This window comes from Cryptomeria japonica, chromosome 10 (genome assembly GCF_030272615.1).
Source record: "Cryptomeria japonica chromosome 10, Sugi_1.0, whole genome shotgun sequence".
Taxonomy (NCBI): domain Eukaryota; kingdom Viridiplantae; phylum Streptophyta; class Pinopsida; order Cupressales; family Cupressaceae; genus Cryptomeria; species Cryptomeria japonica.
Window position 1 is genome coordinate 269776300 of NC_081414.1, and position 25995 is coordinate 269802294.

Here is a 25995-nt window from a genome sequence, read left to right on the forward strand (position 1 = left end):
TGAAGATGCTATTGTAAAGTAGTACAAAATATTGGATTTGTGTAAATCCTCATTGTAAGTCAGTGTGACTTCTTATTGAGCAGTGAGCTCTAGGCAGTTGGCCTTCCTACATGTGCAGGCCCCTATTGTAAGTAATATTCTCTTATTGGCCAGTAAGTGAATATTGTTGGTCACAAATCCCACCGAGGTTTTTCCCACACCAGGTTTCCTCGTTAAACATCTTGTGTTATGGTGTTCTTTTCATGTGGATGTTTTTGATTCTGTTATTTACATTAATTCTTTCATACCGGTATACTGTTACCTTATGTTCTGCATATTCAGTTTTAAGAAAATTACATTACCGGTTTGATACTGATTCACCCCCCCCTCTCAGTATCTGTGGGAACCCTAACAAGATTTAGGTAGTTGGCCTTCCTGCATGTGCAAGCCCCTATTGTATCAGTAATATTCACTTATTGGCTGGTAAGTGAATATTGTGGGTCACAAATCCCACCGAGGTTTTTCCCACACCAGGTTTCCTCGTTAAAAATATTGTGCTATGGTGTGCTTTCTATGTTGTGTTTATTGATCTTATTTACTGCATTATTTTTGGTTTACCGGTACATTGCTTTGGCATGCAATTCATTTAATAAGTTTAGAAAATCCATTAACTGGTTAGATACTGATTCAGCCCCCCCTTTCAGTATCTTTGGGAATCCTAACAGTTAAAAGGTTGTGCAGTCTAGGACCAATTTTATTTTTTAGCTCTCATGCCTTCATTCTTAATATTGCTTTTTCCTTTTCTAATTTCTCAATCTTTTCTTCAAAAACTGCCATTTCTTGATCAAAAAATGAGGTAAGTTTCGAAGAACCTATCATGTTGTCTACTATATCATTAATCTCTTTTTGTGTTTTCTTTATCTCTTCATCAATGTCTTATGTTAGGTTGTGAGGCTTGCATGCTTCCTTATATAATTCCTTATATTCCAAAATAGTGGAATTAAGTACCGGTAATAAAGAATCAATATGCTCAGTACAGTCCTTGATAGTCTTATCAAAGAATTCACTTTTCTCCTTGTTCACCCTTTCCTTAAGAGTCTCTTCATTAATTGTATCGATAGTTAGAATATTTGAAGCAATGAATTTGGACAATGTGTCCAATTTACCTAAAGCTCCATCAATATGATCAACTTTACATTTCAGTGCAATCATTTTCAAAATAGGTAAAGTATCATCAATGGCCTTAAATGCTAAGGCATTGCAATCTATGATCCTCTTTATGGAATCCAAAAGTTCATCTATCACATTATTAGGTTTGTAATCCATAGTGGAAGTGCTAGGTGGAGTGTGAGGTTCTGCAGTTGGTTTCTTCTCATCTCTGGATGTCTACAAATTAACCACTATAGCTATCTTGCTTCCATCATTGACCTTTTCTTTATCCATTGTTTCTTCCTTTTGCTCACTCAGTGTTTCAACTTTGTTTTCAACCTTACTATCATCCTTATTTTCTGCCTTGTTGACTTCCAGTTCAGCTATACTCTATTCTTGTCCTTTTCCGATTTCAGTTTGTGCTTCTATTTCTGCTTCTATAGGTTTCTCAATGTTAAGCTAAGTAGCATCTGGGATGGTATTTGTTTCCTTAACTTCAGTTGGTATCCCAATGTTCTGAGAGTCAATAGTGTTTATTGGTGACTCAGAGATCTCAATATTCTATCTTCAGTTTTCTTTACCTCTATGGTTTCCTTATCCATGACAATGTTGAAGTCTCGTGTATCAACATTCATGGTAAAAAGAATGTTTGACTCTGGATTAGTGTCATCTTGTGTCATTTCTTCTACCTTCTCTTTGTGTTGACTGTCAATCTATATTGGTGCCTCTGCAATTATTGGTGAGGTGTCTTGTGCTAGTGGAGGAAGGTTATCCTTGACTATGATATCAGGTACACTACCAATTTTACCTTTGCAAAAGACTTATCCATTTTCTATCTATCCTTTTCTTCTTTCTTCTCTTTTTCCACAAAAAATATATCCCACTTGTCTATCGTTTCATCTGCAATTTCTTTCACTCTGCCTATCATAAGGCTAACCTATCGGTGACCACTCACAAAAACTGTTCTATTAGCCTCTGATATTAATTCATCAATTTCTTGTTTGGAGTTAATAGGATGCATAGCAAGTAGAGCCTCTACTTTTAATTTCTTGTCTAATTCCATTACCGACATTCTTTTAGCCTCTAACCTCAAATACAAATCATTAGGCAGATCATCTACAACCTCAATAAGAATTTTCTTGTAGATATCAAGGTGCAAAATAATACTTTCTTCTATAATATCCTTATCCTAATCCTTGAAAGAATGATAAAGTTTATTCACATTGCTAAGTTTACCTTCTTGTGTGATTTCATTGATCAACTTTTCTGGTGTAAGAGTATTCGGTGCCTTAGGTTTTTGTTTCTTCTTTGGAGTCACCTTCTTCTTCTGACCAATGGGCTCTCTTATAGCCTGTTGTTTCTTTCTTTGAGTTCTTGTCTTCTTGGGAGATGGAGCAGGTGTCAGTGAGGGTTTTCTTTTCTTCCTATCCACTCTCTTGAATTCAGTTGCTTTGTCATCATCAAAATCAGAAGAAGTAGCCACAGGGGAAATCTGAGCTACCAATATCTACTCTGATTGACTTTTTGTCACACTAGTACCAATACCGCTAAGATTCATCAAACCTTTTGTAACATCTTTTACCATCTTAGAAGCATCTTTGATAAATTTATCTCTTGTATTCCTCTGCTTCATCATAGCAACATCACTTTCAATGGTTTCAGCATTTCCAAATATTTTCTCTATTGGTTTTGGTGGAGCATCTAGGAGTATTTTTGCATATGAGTCCAAGATGTGAGAGTCCAACTCATATCCCATTTCAGTAATTCACACAGTTCTAAGTCTAACTGCTTCCATCTAGATTTCATCTCTCTTTACTACAAAGCATATATGTTTATCATATGTATCTACAATGATGTGGGAAATCCTTTCTCTCTGTTTCATTTTAGTTTGGAAATTATTGAAATGCTCTTTCACCAACTCATCATTGTTAGCTCCCATGCCGATAATTGCCTCCTTTATCTATTTTCCAACAGAAATATCATAGGAAAAATCCTTATGTCCCATACCAGGGATTTCCTTCAAAAAGTAAAGCATTAAACACACTAAAAGATTTCCAAATTTGAAGGTTCCTTTCTTATCACCTTTTATCTTATCCAAATTTTCTAGCAATTCATCCTTTAACCATTCATAGATGTCAACTTTGCATTGTTTATAATCATCTCATGTGCATTATGAATGCATGAACTTGACACACAATTCAACCTATTTGTATGATGAACTTTATATCAAATGACCATGCTAGAAAATTTAACATTTTTATCCTTTATGTCATTGACCCTAAGTGACCGGTTGTCATATGTAGCTCTGGTTAAGCTCATAACTTCCTTGCTAGGGATTTTATTCTTCTTGTTAGGTCTAGAACTAGTGGATGATAAATTAGTAACACCCCTGATAGCTTCCTTGGTAATCTTAAATACTGATTCCAACCACGTAAATTCTCTGTGAACCCTGCTAAGGACATAGCGGATGACTTCATATGAGAATTCTGGCATATGGAGGATGTCTATGAAACCTAAATCCTCAACTACCTTATGCTCTATTTTCACTACCCCATCCTTGTCAGTGATTACATTCATGTACATATTCATCAAATATTCAGGTCCTAAACTTTCTATGTTGTAGTGTATGTATGCCCTAGGGTCTTCAGTAAACATGACTCCCTTTAGGATTCTAGAAAATGCACCAATAGACTCATCCTATTTTGCTATCTTAGGAATGATCTTGAAAATAGGTCTAGGTCATTTAATGTTTTCCACAATAGTAGGGTTTGCTATGAATTTGGGAATAGAAGATGAAGATGCCATTGCAAAAGATAAATACCTTTTAACTGTGAAATCCTTGAATGCTCTAAAAAGACCTTTCTTGCTTTGCATTTAGAATGCCTTTGCTCAATTTTTCTCTCTTTTAATGCTTGGATACTTGGTGAATTGAAATGAGAGGTTACAATGCTTGTATAACCAAAAATTGACTTACAACCGCAATAAATGCTTTGCCGGTGAAGTGAAAAACTCCACATTTCTGCTGGTAAAGAAGAAATACAACTTCTTACCACCAACTGAGGGTAAATGCATGATTTTCAATTACTTGCCTTACCCCTAAGGATTATTCCCTAGTTAGATGAAGAATCTCCTACTGGTGTAGGATTAAATTGTTCTGTCAGTGCAATGACAAATTCATCTCCTCTCTGATCTCTCTTAATAATCCATTGTTTTGAAAATTCTTGCTTGATTTCAGTCACCTTCTCTTTTCCTTTGTTATTATATCCTTTATTGTTCACCTATACATTCTCACTTCTACAAAATTTTGCAATATGCCCAATGTTGTTACATGCATAACAAGTTACATTGTTTCTCTGAATGGCCTTTTCATAACCTTGATCAGTTTGAGTTCTGCATTGATTAGATAAATGTCCAAATCTACCACAAACATAGTATTTCACATTCATTCTATAATTGTTTGAGTTATGACCATTTATTATTGTATTTGGAACATTAACTGGTGGGTAAGTTTGTATTTTGATTATTCCTAAATTTGTACTAATTTGCTCTATGACCAAATTTGTTGCAATTAAAATATTTCCCATTAAATTTATAAGCATTAGGTTGCCTTACCAATTTGTTGTGATCATGATTGTTTGCAGTCCTAAAACTTTCTCCATGTTCAAAACCAAGTCCAACTGTTTCTCCACCAGGTTTCTAACTTTTCAGCATATCATCAAGATTATCTAAACTCTTCTTGAATTTGTCTTTGTATTCATTTGCAGTGATCAACTCACTTTCCAAAGTGCTAACTTGTCTCAAAAGTTCCTCTTTGTCATGTTGCATGTGAATCAAATCATTTTTAAGAATATAATTTTCATAACTAAACCTTTAAGATTCATCTGATCTTTCATTAAGTCTTCTGGCCAAATCTTCCTCATTCCTCTTCCTATCTTCAATATCCTTGCATAGTCTCATGGTTAAATATTGCATCTCATTCTTCATGTTACTGTTCTCTCATCTCCATTTTTCTGCAATATCTCTAAGAGTTTCTTTTTCTTTATCATCCTTATTTTGCAATTGCACATGTAGTTCTTTTCTCTTTTTTTTTGCTATAACCAGGTTAACTTGAAGTGCTTTGATAAATTCTTGAGTAGTTCTAAGTTCATCTTCTAGTTTAATATTCTTCAATTTTTCTGCATCAAAATCTTCAAGAGCTCCTTCCAAGTGTTGTCTCAAACTTTCCATTGGTACCAGTTTTAGAATCTTCCTCAAGCTATTAGGATTCTGCAAATAGAGGACTAGGATCTGATACTGATTGTTAGATACTTGATCAGTCCCAAAGACACAGAGAGGGGGGGGGGGGGTGAATCAATGTCTAACCGGTAATCAAAAGATTTAAACTTATTTGCAACTTTACAACCCAAATTAATGTACTGGTAAACAAGCAATAAAGGATTAAAGAGAAACAACAATATAACCATCAATGCACACCATAACACATATTTTTTGGTGAGGAAACCCGATAGGGGAAAATCCTCGATGGGATTTGTGACCCACAATATTTAATCACTAGCCAATATGAATAAATATTACTTATACAATAGGGGCCTGCACATGCAGGAAGGCCAATATCCTAGAGCTCACTACTCAATCACAAAAGGAGTCACACTAACTAAAAAATTGGATGCTTAAATCCAGTGACAATGTACTGCTCAAAATAGCATCTGCACTACTTGATTCAGTACTAGTTTAAGCTCTGTCAAATACCTCTTGCATTAACCTTTCTTCGCTCTTATCTTCTCTTATTCACTCATAAAATTATTACATCAAAATGCATATACATATATTCACTCTCATATTCCTCTTGCATTCATTACCTAACTACATTTCACTTACATCGCTTACAAACCATACATTCTTTTCACACTTTTAAAATGACCTATAAGATCTCATACATATATGACTCTTTACAATACATCATGTTCGCTATGCAAATGATATTACAATAAAAATAATATAATTTCCATGTCGGCTAGGAGTTTCGGTAAGATCTTCTATCGGTGTAGACTGGGTTCCGGTGTAAATAATCTGTAGTGTCTATCATGCCGGTAGATGATGTCTATTTCCGGTGTAACCTATGAACCATGTTACCAATTGGTTGCCATTAATGACAACATCAACTATTCTCATCTGAGTGTATAATGCCAACACTCATACTCTGTCAAACACTGTGTTCCACCTAGACTTAAGCAAAAATTTTGGTAGAATGAATTTGTATATTCTAGACGACACTATTGATTTGAGTTGCCATCAATGACAACCCCTAAAAAATCCTCAAGAACTTATATCTTCTAAAATAGTCTCTCTTGCCAACAATCTCCCCCGTTGGCATTGATGGCAACACTTAGTGAAAAATGACTAAGTGTCAAACCAAGAATGTCATACACTGCAAAATTTCAAAACTACAAAAAAAGAAATAGGTACAGGCTCCCCCTAAGAAAATACATTATTTTTCACTCCCCTCTCCTCCTTTGACATCAATGGAAAAGGTAGGTATCTGCTCAAAATTCTATTGTACAAGGGTATACACAGTAACCTACAATTTTTTTAAGATGTCTACAAAAATAGTCCTCAAGGACTACAAGTGATCATCCCAACTTTCTTTAGGTTCTCCAAAATGTTAATCAGAGTACTAAAAAGATAGGCATACATTTCTTCTCCTCTATGGTTTGAAGGAACAAGCTTATTCGGTGCATTCATTACATCCTACTGATTGTTTAGTAGAGTATCCAACCAAGGAGTGATTATGATCCTTAGCTCTCCCACTCTACCAATAATTCTATCTTTTTCTTGAATCAATCCCTTGATTTTATCAATTAAAGACATCACTTGAGCTTCATAGTTACTTGCAAAAATAGCCTGGGGGACATAGGAATGAGATATACCAGCTAGTTTTTCTTTACACTCTTTTATCTTATTATGAAGCTCTATAGTGAACTTAGGCAATAGAAGATATGACTTGTAGATTTTTCCTCCTTCATTCAATGCCTCCTGAATTCCCTTCATACTGGTTATTAGACTGAACCTATCACCTTCAACCATTCTTAAAACTATCCTTAAACTCATAGTATTGAAATGATTAAGAACTTTTACATCTGTAGCTTTCTCTAAAGATTCAAAATGAGAGTCTATTTCCTTAAGCATACTTCACAACTTACCAGTGGATGAGTCAAGTGTGTCTCACTTGAATGATGACAAAATTTTCTCAAGAACACTTGTAGCTAAAGATATAAGCTCTTTATCCTCAATGTGGGAGTTCAACAAGTCTCCGTTGGCTTTTTCTTGAGCTAAGGCTGCAAACTTGAGTTCTTGCACAAGAGATAAACAATTAAGATTGATAGGCCCTTGAATGAGATCTCTATCAGTAATAATTTGCTTTCCCTTGTTAGATTCTATAGTGTCTCTTGCCACCAAAACTTGTTCAATTTTTCCTTCATCTTTCTCCTTCTCTTCCATCTATGCATCCTCTTCCTTATCTTTACCAACATCCTCAAAATTCTTCTTTGAATCAATATTCATCACTAGAGGATCTTGATCTACTTCATTGGACTCTATAGTTTCCTGAGTGTTAACAAGATCATTTGTTGCAGTAATTGGTTCAGTTGTCTATTCATCCGGTTTGGCACTCTTTGGTTCATCTCCAAAGGAAGGCATCCCAAGGACTTCCGGAACAAACTTTTGAACACTATCTGGAGATCTTTCAGGAACTACATCATACTCATACTTCTTTATTATTTCCCTCAGAATTTCTCGTGTCTCCTTATGAACCTCTTCATTTTTGCCAATCATTATTTTATTCACTCTAGTTTTGCTTCTAAATCTTTCTTTATTTTCTTTAAGTATTCTATCAGTTTTTGTCTTAGCAATCACTGGACAGAGTCTCACTAACTCATACTCCCTAATTTTGTCCTCTTCTACTCTTTCTATTTATTTTCTCATTTCCAAGATATCATACAAACTTTTGGGAACTTCAGATGCAATCTCTATAAGTGCCCTTCAATACTTATTCAAATATACACTAGTAGCCTCTTCTAGAGACATTTTCATTTTTTCATCCAATCAATCCTAAAATTTGGAAAGTAATTTAAGATTACCTTGTTTTGTTATTGCTTCCTTCACTTTCTTGAGATTTATACCAGATGGATTAGCTTCCACTCTAGGCTTCTTATTGGTGTGAATTTCTCCGAAAGGTTGCATCTTCACAACCCTAGTAGCAGTATCATTCTTTATGACCTCTCTCACTGCTTCATCTGATTCAGTCTCCTCTTCCGCAATGGCTATTGCATAAAATCTTTTAGGTTTCCTTTCTTCCTCTTATCAGCTCCATTAGATGGGTTTGATTAAGGCTTAGGTGGAGGGATAGGCTTTTATGCAATAGAGGAAGGTGTTGGCTTCCTTGTTTGCCTTGGCTTCGGGGAAGGAGATTCTAGTTTTTTCTTCTTAGGTTTCACCATATCTTCTTCCTTCAAGATGTTCCTCTCTTAGGCCCTTCAGACTGCCAACCTTTTTATTCCTATATCCTCTGCAAGCTACTCCACTTCCTTCCTCACTCTTCTTTGCATTGCAGGTTTGGTGAACTAAGAGTACAAGCTCAAGATTTTCTCCTTGTATGTTCCAAATGTTTCCTCTATTTTGTCTACCGGCTTTCTCAAGAGGTGTTGACCATATTCATTAAGAATATGACCACTAATCTCATACCCCATGGGCATGATCAAAATTGTCCTGGGTTCAATAATCTCCATCAAGCATTGATCCATGTCCATCATGAAGCATATGGAGTTTTCATACTTCTCCACAATTTCCTTAGAGATCCTTTTCCCACTCTACATCATGCCTTGGAAGTTTTTGAAAAAACCCCACAAAATAGCTCTTTGAGCTTGTGCACAACCTAATCCATCAAGAGTTTCCTTAATTTGCACTACCACTGATATATCATAGGCCCATTTAACTTTACCTACATCGAGGACCTCATTCTGAAATAGAAGTATAGATAGACAATCAGAGTACCTAATTTGAATACATGCTTTTTGTCCTATTTTATCTTCTTCGGATTATTCAAGAGCTCACTCCAGAGTACCTCACACAGATAATATAATTTTTCTTCCTTGAGAATTTAAAAAGTAGCATAAATGGTTGTACCAGATACTGAGTTATCTCTGTTGGACTGATAGACCTTGTAGCCTATCACCATGGATGAAAATCTAACATCAGATTCAATAATGTCACTGATTTTCATCAATCTCCTATCATGTTTGAAACTAGTTGCCTCTATCATGGTCATGTTCTTTACTTTCCTTAGGCCATGAACTTCATTGATTGAATTCAAGTATGTTATGGCTCTGATCACTTGCTTTGTGATCTTCTACTACCTATCAAGCCATATGAACTCACCATGAACTCTACTTAAGATGTATCTAGCCCATTTGGGTTCATCAAAAAATAAAAAATTAATGAATTGAATGAAACCCTTGTCTTGGTGTGATTTGAATTCAGGTTTAATATTTCCCATGCCATCTACCATGTGCTTTGTGTAAAGCTTCAACATTTCAAAATTTATGAGCTCTTCAAAATTGCAATGGATATAAGCCCTAATATCTTCAACATGCAAAACACTATATGGAACAGACAAAAATGCTCCATTTAGATCATCTTCCATCGATTTATATGGGTGTTTCTTAAAATTAGGTCTTTCCATCTAAGCTATGTCAACAAGCAATGGAATTTTCATATCAGATGATGCCATTGTCGAATTTTAGGTTATGAATAGAGAAATTTATCGAACTCTGAAAAATACCTTTTAGTCTTCAACTAGATGTGAGAAATCTTCATCGAATCTCTTCAAAGCTCAGGGTTCTCTACACAATATCTTCACCAAGATCTCCTACTTCACTTCGAATGCAATTTGAGAAGTGAGAGTTAAATCACCCTTTTATCTATCACATACTTAACTTTTAGGTATAATAAATTCTCAACCCCAACTCTTCCAGATGCTTTGTATCTTATCAATATTATTCTGGAGTCACAAATCGGCATACGAAGTCTTTTGGATATCCCTGAGGATCAACTATGCAAACATTCACAACCATCTGCAACTTGCCATTGCTAGTTATAGATATCAGACAGGGAGTTTTAAGGATCTGCATGAAAAGCTTCCCCCTAAGGTCAAGTGCCTTAGTTACTAGATGAGGTTCCATCACTGGAACTACATCTGAATCACCCTTTTTGACCCATTTCTTCTTGTACTAATATTTTATCTCTTCAACCTTCGCTTTGCCCTTATGATTTGATTTTTTCTTGTCTGCTGGAGTATTCTAGTTCATACTCTTGCTTCTACAAAATTTTGCAACATGACTAGATTTTTTGCAAGCATAGCAAACAATGTTGTTTCTCTGATTAGGACTAGAATTACCTTGATTTCCCTTTGATTTGCATTGATTAGCAATATGTCCAAATCTTCCACAAGTATAGTATCTTATATTTCTCCTATTTACCATACTTCTGCATTCATTTGACTTGTGACCATATTTGTTGCAATTGACACTTTGTCTGAAGAATCATGAATTATTTTGATTTGCCCTATTTCTGCATTCACTTACCATATGGCCAAATTTATTGCAAACAAAGAATTTACCATTGAATTTATAAGCATTAGGTTTCCTTACCAGAGATTTCTTTTTCTTCTAAGGTTTATCATTTCTTTGCCTAGATCCAAAGCTTACTCCTTTCTCAAATCCAAGTCCTCCCATATTACCTTTATTCTTCTGACTTGGTAGTATTTCATCCAACTTAGCTGAGCTAGCATTGAATTTTTCTTTGTACTCATTAGCAATGGAAAGTTGATATCTCATAATTATGATCTGTCTTTTAAGATCTTGCTCATTATTCCTGGATTGTATCAATTCAAGCTTTAGTAGGTCATTTCCATGATTAAGTCTACAATATTTATCAAATCTATCTTTTAATGACTGAGTCAATCTTTCCTCATTCTTCTTCTTGTCTTCAATTTCCTTTGTCAGCTTCATCACAACAAATTGCATTTCATTCCTCAAGACTACATTATCTCTAGCAAGTTTTTCACATTCATCTGTCTTGTCTTTTAAGGCTTGGTCATCAATTTTTTGGTATTCTTTCTCCTTGAGTTTGTCCATAAGCTCCTTTCTCTTTTCTCTAGATGTGTTCACTTTTTCTTTCAATGATTCAATAAAGTCTTCAACATCGCTCAGATTTCTTCTAAGTCTATTTGCTTCTTTTCTTGTTGTATCTAGATCTTCAAGTGCCACAGTGAGTTGTTTATGTAAACTATATTCCATTTCTTCACTATCCCGAATCTTCCTCAAGTTGTTAGGCTTCCTTAGAGGAACTAGGCTATGATACCAATTGTTGAAATGAATGAACACTAAGCGGGGGGGGGTGTGAATTAGTGTTCTGCAATTTATAACTTTCTTTAACTAATTATTAAACCATTGGATTCAAACGAATAAAAATAAAGGGGTATGTGCAAGATCATGAGGGGCCAAAAAGTGATGATATACTGACTAAAGTTTTGATTGATAGGCTGATTGAAAAATATCTATAACTTTCAAATGGTATCACATTTTTTGAATCTAAAACATGTGTCACATCTTGTGCTTCGTATACTATAAGATTAAAAAAAGAAAAATTAAATTTCATAAAGTTTTGACCAAGTTATGGTGATCTGACATATGAGTTTTTTATATATTTAAAAATCTACAGTAAGAAAATCATCATTAATTATTTATTTCAAAGATAAATACAAAAAAATATGTGTCACATCCGGACATAAGTCTTCTACTTATATCTAAAATCTTATAAAAAAATTATTATGATTTGACTGTGATTAGGGTGGTCAGACAAACAATAGCTTCTTATCTTTTTCCTGAAATTTTAGTACTACTACATTGAAATTTCAATTTTTTGTCAAATAGATTTGTTTTTTTCAAAAAAAACACTAATAGCTTAGAAACTACATTCAATTTTTTATAGATTTTATTGTACATATTTTTGAAATAATGTTGGTAACTTATTCAAATTTTTACATCAAGTTTCCTAAATCTATTTTTTGATTTTCATTGCCAGTTAAGGTCTTGTTTGGCCCACCATGATCCTGCACATACCCAAAGTGTAGAAACTCAACACACACAAGCATAGAACTATAACACCAAAAATTTTATGTGGAAACCTAGAAAGGGAAAAACCATAGTGGTATTGAGACCCACAATATTATAATACTGTGATGAGGAGTATAATAATATTACAAGAGAAATGCACGTACATTCAAGCACACTACCTAGAGCTCACTACTCATTTATAAAAAGATGGATAAAACCCCCAGAGGACTCACTGGCCTACAAATGATTACAAATGATAAATGATGAATAGCATCTACAAATACCAAAATGTAGTTCTAGTTAAGCGCAAAGAGTCTTCTTCGACTATTCTAGCATACTGCTATCTTCTACTCTACCTTCTCATATACCAGAGCATAAATCCAAAGATAACGCACATGAAACTGTGCACCAAGTCTCATACAATCTTTGCACACCAATCTTTAATACCAAAATTCTCATATATATCGGTCTTATATATTCGTGTTATTTGATTAGGTCACTAACATGTTAGCTCCAAAAACATTTACAAAATATGAAACGTGTAAAAAGAAGTCAGTTCAATCTGATTACCAATACACATGCAGACCAAAACAAATTGATAATGTGCTTCAAAGAAAGTTGGCACAACAACCTAGAGCACGACACCAATCAACAAATCATCTCAGAGATTTTGTATAAAATGCTATACCACAATAACCTTGTTCTTCCTAAAATATTGGATACTGGATCATCAGTCTTGCACTAGAATCAATACCAAAAGCTAGGATTGTGGACTAAGTAGTTCCAGCCAACAAATCAACTACCATTTCCACCACAAATAAAATTGTGCACCCAAAATTGAGTTCTACTCAGTGTACTCATACTTTGTGGAACATTATGTTCCACCTTCTATACTTAAGAAAAAATTTCGGTAGACTAAATTTGCATATTTTGGATGACGCTTCTGATCTGAGTTACCATCAATGATAACCCCTAAACAATCCTCAAGCACTTATCTCTTCCTGCACAATGTCTCTTTCCAACATCCTCTAGCTGATTTGTTAAGGTGGTGATGTTCTGATTAGACATATCAAGTTTCTTGCTCAGCTGATTTTGTTCATGTATAACAGACTTCTTGTATTTTTTATATTATTTCTTTATGTTATCAAGTTATTCAAGAGCACATATTAGTCTCCTTCAAGGTCAACTTAAACATCAACTTCATCTTCCTTATCACTGCCAAATAGTTTCTGGTAGCCAGATTCAATATCACACCTTGATATTCTCTTCTTGTTTTGGACCTCTTGAGCCATGAATAGACGAGTTTCCTTTTTATCTTTACTACAAATACTATCCAATACACTTCCATCATTTGTATATTTACCAAATCCTTTCATTTTCTTCTTTCCAAAATTTGATTCCGTAGTACTGGGCACTTCTTCATAGATTTTTCTCAACCTATCCCACATGTCCTTTGAAGAATTATAGTTCTCAACTTTCAAGGACTCTATATCATGCAACCTGCTAAGAATAGAAATCTTGGCTTCATCAGTGCACTCACGGTTTCCTTTTAGCATCAAGATTAGTATTAGGAATGGCGAGGATAGTGTAACCATTCATAACTGACATCCAAACATCATAACCCAGGGAGGTCAAATAGACTTCCATTCGCAAGCTCCAAATGGCATAGTTTGAGCCATAAAATATTGGTACATTAATAGAGGAATACACATTCCTAGCCATTGTGTTCACAAACTAGAATCTACCCAAGCTAGAGAAATCTTATCTAATAGGGAATGTAGGGCTCTAATACCAATTGAAGGAACACAAATGAACCACTGAGAGGGGGGTGGATTAGTGGTAATTAAAAACTTGAAATTACTTAATAACCAAAGCTTAAGCCATGACCAAAGATTTTAAACACATCTACACACAAATACAAGGAAAACACATAACATAAAATATATGAGGAAAACCCTTAGTGAGAAATGCTACTAGAGTCTATTGATCTAATCCATCCTCACAATGAAAATATTTTAATTACAACATTCATGGACACCAACCCAAATGAGCACCAACCCTCGAAGTTTATGACCACCAACCCAAATGAGCACCAACTTGTACCTTTTATGGGCACCAACCTGAAGGAGGACCAACTCCTAGCTTTTATGGGCACTAACCCAAATGAGAACCAACCCCCTTTCTAAGCACCCACTCAGATGACATACAATGAGTAATTATTCAATTACAATAATGTACCTTGTTACAAATGATGTTTTGTAACTCGGTGTTTTCTATGCCTAAGAATGGCACATCTCTTCTTTGCTCAAAGGATTTATCTTCTGCTCTTTGATCTCTTCTATCCACCATAGATCTCTTCCTTTTGTTCTCTACTTGTCTCTCCACACAACTTTTTGATCTCGGCTTGTACTATCCTATTTGTCTTCTCCACTCTCACTAGTACATTTGGGCCTAATTTTTGATGGATAATTGTCGGTAGTCTGATGACACCATGTCAGAATTCTGACCAATTTAACCATTGAAAACTCATCATTGGTCTTCCTGACAATTCCATTTGCGTCAGAATTCCAACAACATTATGAACTCTTCTGATGGCGGCTATATTTGCTCCCTCGGCCAAAATTTTTGATGGATTACGGTCGAAATTCTGATGGATGCTATGTTTCCTCCTCAATGACTATTCGACAAGGAAGTGACATCAAATATACAGTGTCCTTGTCAGATGTTTCTTTAGTTGTCACTGAAATTCTAACGGTATCAGATGTTGTGGGTCAGACAACTTTGTCATCGGTGCATGAAACAATTGAATGCGTTCTACTTTTAAAAACTGCATAAAACATTTTTTAATTATTTGATTTAGTGTTATTTGCAAAAAAAGGTTATCAATGATGTTTCCTTTCTCAAAGAATTGTCTAGGATCTTTCCGTCAGATAATATGTAACATCCAATTACTAAATCTTTTCTTTACAAATGCTTATTTTATTTAATTATCATCTAAGCATGAATTATAATTTATATCTGTGTGGAAGTAGAAGATACAAAATGAAGACTCGTGTGCAAGTAAATTTCATAAAAGAAAGCAAGCAGACATTATCTTGAATGACATGGAAACAAGCTCATTGGCTACCTAGAAGAAAGAAATTGGAGAAAAGCAGAGGAAAGTGTTAAAGGGTGATAAATAAATAGAGAGTATGCAATACAAACAAACAATGTCTAGAGTGTGTGATGTGACGTCTCTAATTTACGTCCAGAGGGACTAACTAGTTTTGGAGTTCTTGGGAAACCTATTGGGCTAGGCTTGGAGGAAATCAATGTGTTCATTGAAGGACCACTTTTTTTATATTATGAGAATGATGTTTTTGCACCGAAGGATATTTGGAAGGATATATCCAAAAATTTCTATAGTGTGGAACCAGAGTTGGTGGACTCGAAGTACTTTTCAGCTTCTAGAAGACCAAGAGGTTATATACACAATCTCACAATAGAAGGGAAATTTCAAGCATTACCTCTTCCCCCCATGACTATTTAGGAAGCACTTCCTTAGACAAAGGACTATTGGCCTCCACGGGATCAAAGAAAAAAATTTAAGCATAGACTGTAGATGATGTGGTGGTGTCCTTCGTGAAGAACTCTACACTATAATTGAAAATTCATGAGGCAAACTGCAAGATAGTGAACAAAAATACATTCTTGAAAAGTGCAAAGAATTGATCTTTGTTTGGGTGGGGCTAGGTCACGTGGCTCCTCTAGAGGTTGACGAGATAGAAATAATATTAGGATTTGAAAAAGATCACACTCATGGAACTTTGTGTGCGACTGATTGATTGCGTTGTTTGGGTAATATTGCATTCCAAATAGATATAGTTGCATACCATTTATCTATCTTGATTAAAGCCTTTTATCCTAATGGCATTAAATTAAAGTTCTTTCTCTATTTTCTGGTGATCTCTGGAGTAGAGGTTTCTTTGCATCGACCTGGGATACATTTAACTTATGTTGTATCTATGGAAATATGTATCCTAGGGCAATGCAATGCAACCTCTGCTCGATCAATACCAGATAGAAGAGAAAGTACTTTAATTTAATTCCATCTAGATAAAATGCTTTCAAGACATATAAATGGTATGCAATTGTATCTATTTGGAATGCAATATTACCCAAATAGGACAATCGATCAATCGCACATGAAGTTCCACGAGTGTTATCTTTTTCAAATCCTAATATTATTTCTATCTCATCAACCTCTAGAGGAGCCACCTGACCTAGACCCACCCAAACCAAGTTCCATTCTTCCCAGTTTTCAAGAATGTATTTCTATTCACTATCTTGTAGTTTCCCTTGTGAATTTTCAATTATAGTGCGGAGTTCTTCACGAAGGACACCACCACATCATCTATAGTCTATGCAATTCAATTTTTTTCTTTCATCCCATGGAGGCCAATAGTCCTTTGTCTAAGGAAGTTCTTCCTGAATAGTCATGGGGGGGAGAGGTAATGCTTAAAATCTCCCTTCTATTGCGAGATTGTGTACATAACCTCTTTGTCTTCTGGAAGCCGAAAAGTAATTCGAATCCACCAACTCTAGTTCCACACTATAGAAATTTTTGGATATTGTCTTCCAAGTATCCTTTAGTACAAAAGCATCATTCTCATAATAGAAAAAAGGTGGCCCTTGCATGAACACATTGATTTCCTCCAAGTGTGGCCCAATAGGTTTCCCAAGAATTCCAAAACCAGTTAGTCCCTCCGAACATAAATTAGAGACATCACATCACACACTCCAGACATTGTTTGTTTGTATTGCATACTCTCTATGTATTTATCACCCTTTAACAATTTCCTCTTCTTTTCTCCAATTTCTCTCTTTTAGGCTGCTGATGAGCTTGTTTCCATGTCATTCAAGATAATATCTACTTGCTTTCTTTTACGAAATTTACTTGCACATGAGTCTTGAGCTTGTATCTTCTACTTCCTCATAGATATAAATTTTAATTCACACTTAGATGATAATTAAATAAAATAAGCATTTTTAAAGAAAATATTTAGTCATTGGATGTTACATATTATCTAATGGAAAGATCCTAGATCCAATTCTTGGAGAAAGGAAACATCATTGATAAAAAAAATTTCAAATAACACTGAATAAAATAAATTAAAAATGTTTCATGTAATTTTTAAAAGTAGAACTCATGAAATGCTTTCATGCACCAACGGAAAAGCCATCTAACCCACAACATTATCCATAATAGAACAAATCACTATAATAGGCTATTATAAAGAATCTATACAAAAATATGAAAGAACATTAAATTATCATTATAAACCCATAAACCATTAAATAGTGAAAATAGATATAAATTTGTAAATATCTTCCTACAAACACCACAACCATAACCAAAACAAAAAAAATTCTTACCCACAAAAACTAAGTAGCTGGTGAGTTGCAAGTCTACAACATCTCTCAGATGATCAAACCATCTCTTAATTTTGTTCTTATGATTAGTCAATGGATTTAGTTGCATGTACAATTTTTCTATTTCAAGCTTTTTGTTTCCTTCTGCATCATTCTTCATGTCTATAGTATTGGATAGCTGTACAATTTGTGATGCTATAATATCTATGTGACCCTTAATATCCTTAGTATATTTAGGTTATTGTCTTTAAAACATGTATGCTGCCACTACATCCTTTACACTTTTCTAAAAAAAAAATTATGTTTTCTTGTAGTTTGATATGTTTTGTTGCACATCTAATCACCAAAACTTCTAGTCTTTTCTCTTCCACCTTCTTCTCTACATCCTTCAAAAAATTGGCTTCCAATTTGAAAGCATGTTCCTTAAATCCATTAAGCATCAATTGTATTTTCTCTGCACTTGACAAAGACTCATTCAAAAATACTTCTAGAAGTCCTTCATGAAGGACTTTCACTGCATCATTAATAAGTGATGATCCCTATATTTGAGACTTATTAAAATTCTTGTGAGTAGAATGGTGAATTTTATCACCGAAACAAATCATATGCAAGGGAGACAATCACTTAAGGTCCATTTGATCTTGAGACATTGATGCCCACTTTACCATGTCACATCCTAAATTGACAAGACTAGGACGCCTTAGGTGCCATGTTACTCCTGATTGGGACCCAAAATATGACCCCTCATTTCTTGCCTCATGTGTGAGAAAAAATTCAAACACTTTATGTATGATTAGGTATAAAAGGAAGCCTACCCTATCATTTAAAGGGGTCTACCTATAATTCAAGTGATCTCTTAATTATAAAATCAATTCAATTCCAAGTGAACAAGCAATCAAGCATTCATCAAGAATTGAAGGAGAATTCAAGTTAAAGCACAACATTCATGATCAACAGTCTGCATGACATCCTAAAACCTTATGTGAGGATTCAAAAAAGATTCATCAAGGTATCATGTTCAATTTTAAGCATTTTTAGATTAGATCTATCATTTCCCTCAAAAGGAAAACCTTATAATTCAAGGTCAATTCACAACCTGAGGTTTGACCTAGGAAAGCCCCCATCAACAAACCTATTTTCATCATTTTGTGTGTAGGTAATTGATTCAGGAATTATGTGTGAAGAGTTTGGCAAAGTAAATGATGACAATCAAACTCAAATTTTGATGGCATGAAAAGAAGAAGAGTAGGCCAGTTCACACCTCCTAGTCCAAAGAATTTTTTACAACATTTTGATAGTAGATTTTGTGTACCATCCTAATCCAAAAAGTATTCATTTTGTCTACATCCGACAGGTGGAGGATCTGGTCAATCCACACCTCCTAGTCCCAACAATTCTACTTGAACACTCTATCACAAGAGAAGAGATGTGACTTATAGGTCTACTAAGGAGATTCTTACTGTTAGTCATATGATAAGAGAAAAGAGAAGAAACGTGAATACTACTAGCTAACAAGTTGTGTAATGTTGGGTGATTCATGCTACATCATGTATTTCATTGGCTAGCAAGTTGTGTTATGCTAGGTGATCCATGATAGAAAAGATTAACAAACAAAACCATTTGGATGCAAGGCAATTCAAAGCAGAAGAGTAGGCTAGTTCACACCTCCTAGTCCCAAGAATTTTTGACAACCTTTTGATAGTAGATTTTGTGTACCATCCTAATCCAAAAAGCATTCATTTTGTCTACATCCGATAGTCATTGCTAAAATCAGTTTAAAGTGTATTCATTTAGGGACCTTTCATAAAATATTCTCAGCTTACACATCATAAAAGGATCTTAAAATATTCATTGTTTATAATGATAAGAATTTGGTTGTTCCATACACCTTCCTTTACTATTTTAAAAATATCATCGACCAAAATATTGTGCAGTAGTAGTATGGAGTGCAAATTCATCTATTTTATGCCCAAAGATTTCATCATACCACTTTCTTTTCAAAGGCACCCAAAATTTGATGTGTAGTTACTTCCAAAATCTCTAAAATAACCCTACTTCTATATTTTAAATGTCTGTATTAAAATATCCATAACACCCCCAACATTCAATTATTGTGTTGATATATAAGAAATATATGCATATCAAACCTTGTTCCTAAAATCTTTATTTTTTGAAATCATGGAAACATTACATAATTTAAATGAAGGCAACCAAAAGAATGCAGAGAGATAAAAAAACTCTATAGAGCAATTGTTTTACATACCTCAAATACAAAATTGTAGGGTGGAACGATAAAAAATTAAAGGTAGTCATTATGATGATTTATTTGAGGTCATTATGATGATTTATTTGAAGGTTCATTTGAAGGTTCATAAGTTAAAGGTAATCACTAACATATAAAGAGTGAATAAAGGTCATTATGATGATTTATTTGAAGGTCATTATGATGATTTATTTGAAGGTCATTATGATGATTTATTTTAAGGCCATTATGATGATTTATTTGAAGGTTCATAAGTTAAAGGTAGTCACTAACATATAAAGAGTGAATAAATTGAAGAGGCCGATGAATTGCTAGCGTAGCATGAGGATGTATGATATTAACAATAGCAAAATGATATTATGATGGTGGCGACACTACAAAAAGTTTTGATCATATTTTTTATTGAGAATGAAAGAAACCACCTTGATCTCATGAATGATAGGCATCATGTTGTAGAGTATCAGCCCTTGTTGAACAAGGGTGTCATATTTTTGAGGCTCGATCAGTGCAAGGAGATATTTTGTGTATATGAAGTGGTTTCAATTAGCCATTTTGTGTATAAGTAGAGAGGAGAGGTCAATGTATTTGTTTATTTTCCTATAAAATAATAAAAGAGGTCCTAATCAAGGAACCCACACGTCCAAGCAAGGAGAGAATTTGGATTGAGGACAAATTCTATGCAAGAAAGGATATCAAGTTATAAAAGATAAAAATCAACAAAGGTAAAGTGGATCCTTAAAAAAGAGGAATAGTCGACAACTATTATTCTTGCTCCACAATGTAGAGACTATTAGGGTTCCCAGAGATACTGAGAGGGGGGGTGAATTAGTATCTGCCTGGTAATGAAATTTTCTTAAGATAGAACATGCAGAACATAATGTAACAGTATACCGGTATGCAAGAATTAATGTAATAAACAGAGTAAAAAACATCCACATGAAAAGAACACCATAACACAAGATGTTTAATGAGGAAAGCTGGTGTGGGAAAAAACCTCGATGGGATTTGTGACACACAATATTCACTTACTAGCCAATAAGAGAATATTACTTACAATAGGGGCCTGCACATGCAGGAAGGCCAAGTGCCTAGAGCACACTACTCAATAAGAAGTCACACTGACTTACAATGAGGATTATACAAATCCAATATTTTGTATTTCTTTACAATAGCATCTTCAATGCTAGATTCAGTACCGGTTCTTGCTCTGTTCTTTACATATACCCTTGACCTATAATTCGCACTTTAGGTCTGCCTAATCATTTTGTTTTTTGCTTCCTATATATCTCTCTTACAAATGTCTACAATGATCTCTTTTATATACAAGAGTCATTTTACAAATTTGCCAAGTCGGCTTACAATAAGAAACAAAATATTACATATCAAAAATCATGTCAGCCTCTATGCTGGTATACATCTTTTCTTTTGTGCCGGTGCCGGTGCTGGTGTAGAGTGGTCTTGCTGATGTCGGTGCACTGTCTTGCTTGAATAATGCTTTGCCAGTAGAATGTCTTGCCGGTGCCATAGGATTGCAAGGTTGCCTGTGTAATGCTTTACCGGTATAATGTCTTGCCGGTGCCATAGGATTGCAAGGTTGCCATCAATGACAAAACCTTCAATCACACACAATGTCTCATTAGAGTGTCCATATGCCAATAGAGACAAGAAGAACTAGGCTATTACGTTGCCTCCCAAGTATGATTGCACATGAAATCGTAGTACCATGAATGACAATGAGCCCCTAATAGGTAATTAAGCTACCAATGTCATATAGCAAGATAAAAACATAATACGTTATAAATGTCATTTAGAAGGGATATGATAAGTGTATAACTCATTGTCACCTATTATTTAAATGTTACTAGAACTACAATAAGTTGTTGAATTTTAATCCCCAAATCATGACATTCATCTTCTTTAGAAAAATGTAATGTATATTTCTCATGAACCTCCACACTTCATTGCACACATCCTAAATCATATCCATTGTATCCATGTGTATAATTAAATGTGATAGTTCTGATACTAAATATTTAGTACAGATGCCAAACTAACAAGATGAGAGGGGGGGTGAACCATACAAACTTAATCCTTCATAAAAACAACAGATTCAACCTCGATAACCTTATCAGAAAAACTATAAAGCATGCAAACTCATAAACAGATAAGATCACAAAACATATAACACCAGATTTAATGTGGAAACCCAAATAGGGAAAAACCACTGTGGGATTTCAGACTGTGTGGGGGAAAAAAAGTGACACTAAGCAAACATGCCCTAATCTCACTTTCAATCACACATTTGTGGAATACGAAAGAGCTTAGAGGTATCACACAATTGGCTACTTATTTTTGTGGAAGAGAGAGCCACGAGCTACCTATTAGGATTTCTATTCCTTTGTTGTAATTGAAAGATAAAATGATGCAAGTTCAATTCCTAACCCCAAAGTGCAAGTATGAACTAATAACAAGATTGCAGAATTGAACTTAAACTATGGAAAGATGTAAACACAAGGACAAGACAAGAATGCAAATGCATACCCAGAGTTAAAATCTGAGTGAAAATGTTTGGGACGGGGGCACGGGTGCCACTGTCCTGATTCTGCCCCTAAAACTGCTCCGGAAACTATTGTTTTGCAACCTGAAAAGCTGTCAAAATGCTGAAACTTGCTGTCTGACAAAAGGACCAGGGCACCCAGTGCCCCTGTCCCAGGGACTAGGGTGCCTAGCGCCCCTGTCCTGGCAGGACCAGGGCACCCCATGCCCCTGTCCTAGTTTTCTGGGCTGGAATTTGGTGTGAAGTTCAGTTTCCGTCTGCTTCCACCGGATCTGCAATTTGCGGCATCGTCCGAATCCTGAAACCTGCACTTATATCTGAAAAGGTATGGTGGGCGGCTATATAGGGTTTTGCCTTAGTCAAACCCCCGCTTCGGTGATTTCCACCTCCACGAATAGCCAAGTTGTATTGTAAAAGTAGTGTGTGTGCAGACCTTGTGTGTGTGCAAGATCCTAAAATGCAAGTAAGCAAACTAGAGCAACCTAGAAAGTAAACCCTAATTGCTTGTAAATGATAATGTAAATGCTCCAAATCAAGATGTAAAGAGATCTAAAGCATGAATACAAGTGATATAATGAGGCTTATGCAAAGACATGAAAACAACATGAAATCATACCCAACCCCAAGGGAGGGGTACAAGCCAATCTTTAGTCGGTGATCCCTTATTGCTCTTCAATGCCTTCAAAGCCCTAAATGGATGAATGAAATTGATGAATGCTTGATGGATGGATGTAGAATGTTGTTGAAGTCTTCAAAGATCTTCTCTTTCGCTGCATAGAAGGTCTTTGAAACCAAAAATTCGTATCTTTTCAAATGAAGAAAGAGAGCTCTTATATATGAAACCCTAGGTCTTAATTCCAACTTTTGGCCAACCTAGAGATTGAATATCCTGCCAATTTCTTGGGGTTAAGCTTTATTTTATGATTGGATCGTGCTCCTAAAATTTCAGGAAAAATGTCCGGGACCATGTGCACGTCGGGCGCCATGGTCCTCTCCGGGCGCCATCGTCCCGACAACTTTTCACCAAATTTTTAGGGCCGTCGGATATGATGATTTTAGAGAGAATCCCAAAGTTACAGGTGATTTTGAGATGTTTTGATCCCCAAAATCAAGCCCCCAAGTTCAAAATAGGACCTAATTAGGGTTTTTGATTAGATGATGTATTGGAAGAATAAAATGAAAGGGGCAGACTTTAATGAAAGGGCCCAACTTTATAATGTGGAAGATGATGAAATAGGACCTTAGACCTAATTAATTTAATTAATTAAGTGCTAAAGGAGAAATGCAATGCAAAATGCAAAATGCGCCAAGGCGGGTGCTAAACTAGGTGTGAAATTGTACAACCCTAGCAAGTGCGTACAATTTACTATGCTACATTTAGCCCCCACTTTAGCGGTCATATGAAAACTACGTGCATATGCAAGATAAAGTACAGAAAAGTAAACATTATTTGAAAAAGGATATATCCATAAGTTGTCGGACGAAGCCCCCAGCGGTATCTGTAGTACACAGTTAGGAACCACACCCTACAAAACACACGTTAGATCACAAAATCACCTAATGCTTACTAAGGAAGGTGATGAAAATTCGAGGGTAGCTATATGCCCCCCCTTGTTTCGGCTTGCTAATTTTAGTGAGTTGAAACAGGGTATCATGTTTACCACTTCGAATTGTTAAAGAATATTGATGACAAATGCTCACAAGAAGATTTGATATGAGATCAAAAACTAATGGAGAATAATTTGGTAAGAAAGAGGACTAAATCTCAATTCCAACACAACAAAGAGTGTGAGGATTTGAGAGTTCTCTAACACAAGATGAAGGATGTAAATGGAAACAAAATACAAAGAGAAGAAAAGAAAGGAAAAAAGCATGAATACACACATTGGTGATCCATGAGAAGAATAGTGAGAGAGAAAACATGGACTTCTTTCCCCTAGATCTTGTCCAGGTGATCCATGGAAAAAAGGACATGGAAAACTAGCCCCTAGAGTCTGTCTAGGTGATCCATGTAAGGGAGGAGAGTGAGAAAGTCTAGCCTTATGCCGCTAGTTCCACTCAACCTCGTGCATGTGTGTGTAAGTGAGGTTAGAAGCACCTCATAGGAGTCTATGCCCGAGTATGCTACAACCTATATATGTATGGTACAAAAGCGTGACATCTTGCTCTAAGAGTCTGTGCTCTGGTTCCGAGAATAATCACCTTGCGTAAAAGAAAAATGGAGACATCTCTCTCTAAGAGTCTGTGCTCTGGTTCCAAGAATGACCCATTGCTCAAAAAGTGTAATGTTTATGTCATAAGAAAAGTAGAACAAGGATACCTACCTTCATCACAAAAGAAGATACCCCAAAAATGCAACAATGTCATAGATCCAAGCAAGAGAGTTTTGCACTCTTTAAGCAAGGATAAGATAGTTGAAAAGGGATATCTTGTAGTATGTGTAAAGGAGATCCTTAGAGGAGAAGAGATCTTTGTACAAAAGACACCTATCCCCAAGAGGAATTGTCTAAGAAGAGAATAAGAATGCAATACTTCCTTCTTTTGTGAGGTGAAAGTGATTCTTAATGAAGGATGACGCTCTTTTTAACCCAATTGGGAGAGTGAATTCATTATGGATGTATTTTACCAAGTGAAAAAGAGGTTGTAGTCAAGGACTTACACCTCTTGTAAGAGAGAATCCTTGAACAAGCAACAACAAATGCATACAAGGAATAACATCAAGTAATAAAGTTCACACCATCCACGAAATAGGAAAAAGTGGATCCTTAGATAAAAATAAGGAAAGATCATTGCCTGAGAAGAACTTACACAATCTTCTAGGGAGAGATTTAGACATAAGCAAAATGTACTACATACTCACATGAGTTCATGCAAGCAAGACATTAGTGTATGTAAAATGCTCCTCACAAGAAGTGGGTAGGATAAGAAAGAGAATACACATCTTCTCCCATATCTAGGAAAAGAGGATTCTAAGGAAAAGATGATCAATATTTCCACATTATTACCCCATAGGAACAAGAGATAACATAGAAAAATTAGGCTATTATGTTGCTTCAAAAATATGATTGCACTTGAAATTGTACCATCATGAATGACATTGAGCCCCCATTAAATGAGCTACCAATGTCACATAATGATGAGCAACATAATAGCCATTAATGTTATTTAAAGACATGATACATTGGATGAGGTATTTGAATATGACATGCTAAATGCTCAACTATAAGTGAGATCAAAAACACGTATAAAGTGATAAAAATTGAAGAAGAAAAGTCACAAGAAATCTTAGAAGAGGGATGAGTGTAATTTATTAGAGCCTTATCCCTGGAGGAAAGGACTTTATGATGAATAGGAGATAAAGATTCATAAGTGGATTTAGAAATTTGAGGGGAGTCATAAAGAGATTTGTTCATCGCCAAGATTTCCTTATGAGGGGAATGAGAGTTGATAGAAGTAGAAGATGA